The sequence below is a fragment of the Ahaetulla prasina genome, chromosome 8 (genome assembly GCF_028640845.1).
Source record: "Ahaetulla prasina isolate Xishuangbanna chromosome 8, ASM2864084v1, whole genome shotgun sequence".
In the NCBI taxonomy this organism is placed as follows: Eukaryota; Metazoa; Chordata; class Lepidosauria; order Squamata; family Colubridae; genus Ahaetulla; species Ahaetulla prasina.
Window position 1 is genome coordinate 70,144,723 of NC_080546.1, and position 3,699 is coordinate 70,148,421.

The window sequence follows — 3,699 nt, forward strand, 5'->3', positions numbered from 1 at the left end:
CATATTTGTGGAATTCATCTTGAATAGTTAAAAAATGCTTAGTACAAAAAACCCCACAAACATCATTTTCTACACCAGTTTAAGATAAAGTTCGACTGACATGCATAGCTAACATGGAAGTACTGTATTCTAACTGAAATTGTTGTACAAACAACACACCAATTTCTGCAGTCGCCGTTGTCAGTTCTCTTATTCATAATGACTTAAGCACACTTGACATCAATTGCATCAAGATGTGACATGTTTTATAAGAAAAAAAAAATTAAAATTGAAAAAAAATATTTTTAGGTATTTTCACAAACTGGCTTTTAAATAAATTTGCTTCCATTATGGTTGATGAAACAAGAATTTAAACTCTGGAGAAATGGACATGTTATGACTCCAGAATTTCCAAAAGCAGTGCATGCAGTACCTTACGTGAGTCCTGGCATGGGAATGAATGTCAGTGTGACTGATCTCTTGTGATTGATAAGAACCTTTTGAGTGCCTTACACAATGGTTTTCTTGTGCATTAATTGTCAAAGTGGTGAGAGGCATCCAGTACCTTGAAGACATTTTTGTCCGCAGGAATGCATATTTGTGGAATTCATCTTGAATAGTTAAAAAATGCTTAGTACAAAAAACCCCACAAACATCATTTTCTACACCAGTTTAAGATAAAGTTCGACTGACATGCATAGCTAACATGGAAGTACTGTATTCTAACTGAAATTGTTGTACAAACAACACACCAATTTCTGCAGTCGCCGTTGTCAGTTCTCTTATTCATAATGACTTAAGCACACTTGACATCAATTGCATCAAGATGTGACATGTTTTATAAGAAAAAAAAAATTAAAATTGAAAAAAAATATTTTTAGGTATTTTCACAAACTGGCTTTTAAATAAATTTGCTTCCATTATGGTTGATGAAACAAGAATTTAAACTCTGGAGAAATGGAAAATTAACAACAAAAAAGATTTAGATATTAGTATCTGTTTTTCAAAGCCAAATATGTAAATGCTGGGGAATAAAATACAAAAATAAACATTCAAAAACATTGTAATTTAATATTGTTCTTAAAATTTACTTAATATCTGTTCTTTAACATTTGGTGTTAATATCAAATTACTTGCAAATGGTCAATATTTGAAATAAACTCTTTTCTATGCTTTTATTTGCAAGTAGTCCTGTTAATTTTGCTAGTTACAGTTTGATTATAATGGACTTAAAATGTAAAAGGATATTGTCAAGGTTGTTGAGGAATGTTCAGCTACTCTTAATCTCTGTGGTAAAATTGATATATTTCATTTTGAACACAATCCATACTTCAAATGTGATTTGTTGCTTGGCCATCTACTTCCTAGAATAATGTCTTTTGATGCACATTCCATTGCTGTATACATAAAGCAACTTCTTACAGTTTATCTTGACTATTAAACTATTCTGATGGGATCTGAAAAAGGCAAACAGAGGCCAGCCCCATTTTGTACTGAATCTGAATCTGAAATGAGAAACTGAGATTGACTGTACCGCATACAATTATCATAATCTCCATATCATAGAAAGATCTGCAGTTAGTATGAAAACAGAAAGAGGAAGGTTGATTTTGAGTTATTTCTACATTTTGCTGTTGATTCTTAAATCAAAAAGTAAAATATCCAGAGAGAGATATATAAAGTTTTGGGTAATTAATTTTCTTCCAGAGAAGGGGGACAAAACCTTGACAATGTTCCTTTATATTCATTTTCATAATAACCCTAAGTTTTGAAATAGAGTTCTGTATTTGTAATAATAAATGGATTTCAATTAATCATATTTACAGTGAGTGCTTTTCTAGTATTGTTTTAAGTAAGTTGGCCCAGCTTTTCATTAGAACAATTTTAGGTACAACAGGTCTACTGGAAAAAAGAAATATTATTCTGTAAGAGTGGTGCTGCTATAACCTGAAAATGCAACAAGAGCTATTATCATAACTTTGTATTCAGCCTTGTTATAAATGACTCAGATTTAACTAAAGAGCTTTTTTCTGGGATTGCCCTCCTCCTTTAATGTGCATATATTTTAAAAGGTATTATGAGAAATCCTACAGTGTAAATTTGACATAAATTTTAACCCTCTCCCCCCCCTTTTTGGTAAATACTTACAGATCACATTCGTATTCTGTAAACCCACTTAGTCTAAGACATCTTTCTGTCAAATTCCAATAATGTTTCACTTTTTAATGGTAAACCTTCCATTCAGAAGTGTGATGATACAATCTATCATCTAACAGCTGTCCTGTTCATATCTAAGCAAGAAAATGAATATTGTCCAGCTCAGCAATGATAAATTAAAATAACATGTGCATACCATTCCCAATCAGTTTTCTTTGACAGAAAAAATAATTTCACTCATGCATTCCAAGAAAATCTATGTTGATTGTATCTTGGGCCTACTTCTCTTAAAATGTCATGTACAAATATTTCTTTGTCAAGCCTGAATAATGTATATAAAGAAAATATTGTAAAATTATATTTTCATGTTTTTATACCTACCAATATGATGAGAATGCATACTGTATTGGTATTTCAATCTTCAAATTACCAATAATGTTGATTGGATATTAGACATCTCATTTTTAAAACAAGTTAATCATAATATCCATGTTACAACACACCAGTATATATTGCTATATAAGTATTCTGTGTACATTTAAGTGGAAAAAATAGTGATGAATGATGACAGCTGTATTAAGGTTTTTTAAAGTTCATTTTATAGAGAAATCTTATGGAACAACCAAAATGTTTGTGGGCTAATTCTTGTGTAAATTTCAAAATGTCCTTTATTGTACACTTTTGTTTATATGGTATGGTATTTTGATTTCTGCTTTGTTAAATGGGTATCAGTACAAAGCTGGTCATACACTTTTAAAGGCTTCTAAAGCCAGGATTATTTCTAATTTTTCATGTGTACTTATATATAAAAAATGCTTCTGATTTTATTTTTGAATCCAACACATGATGGCTTTTCTGAAGTGTTGTACAAATTTCAATCATATATAAACTTCATTCTTTTTTAAAAAGGCAAATAATTATTAAGTGATTTATTTAGTATTATTTATATTTTGCTTTGACTTTTCATAATTTTATTAAAGAGTTAAAACTTCTACTAAAGGAGAGATACTTTATCTTGAAAGGAATATTTGCTAGTGGTGAAAATAAGAGCTAATTTGGCAGAAAAAAAGTAGATTACTGTAGGCATTATAAAGCATCAAATCAGTAGAAATGGAGTAAGAATTTGTCCAGATATTAAATGTGCTCTAGAAATATAGAAGAAGATGCCTGTAAACTGGACTAGTAGATAAGTAGAGCTTCAATTAGACAAAAAGCCTATATAGATTTGCTGGTATTGGGGGTTTCTAAATGTTCAAAAATATTTCTGTGAGATTTACATATTTTAAACACGCTATTTCAATTTACTTAACATTATAAAAAGATGTTTTGTCCACAAACGAATAAAGGTGATGTCATTTCCAGGAAGAAATTAGGATGCTATTAATCCAGTTGAAAAAATTGATATTGTTCATTCTTTCCCTCTTTACACATGGAAACAAATATGCAAGCAATGACATCTACAATTAGACAATTCTTCTGTTCATGAGGATAAATAAGCAAGAGGCTCCTATTGTTATTATCAAATTCAACCAGCCAATATTTTGTAGTCAATGAAATTACCAA

The 3,699-nt window shown here is 30.1% G+C and overlaps 1 protein-coding gene across 1 annotated transcript in view; it reads left to right on the top strand.

Moving 5' to 3' along the window:
- The window catches only part of GRIA2 (glutamate ionotropic receptor AMPA type subunit 2), a 95,441-nt gene extending 95,151 nt beyond the window's left edge, over positions 1–290 (top strand). The window contains exon 17 of the mRNA XM_058193672.1: positions 1–290. This exon is cut by the window's left edge and continues 272 nt beyond it. The gene's annotated coding sequence lies outside the window, so the exon portion shown is untranslated.
- Positions 291–3,699: the final 3,409 nt, after the last annotated feature.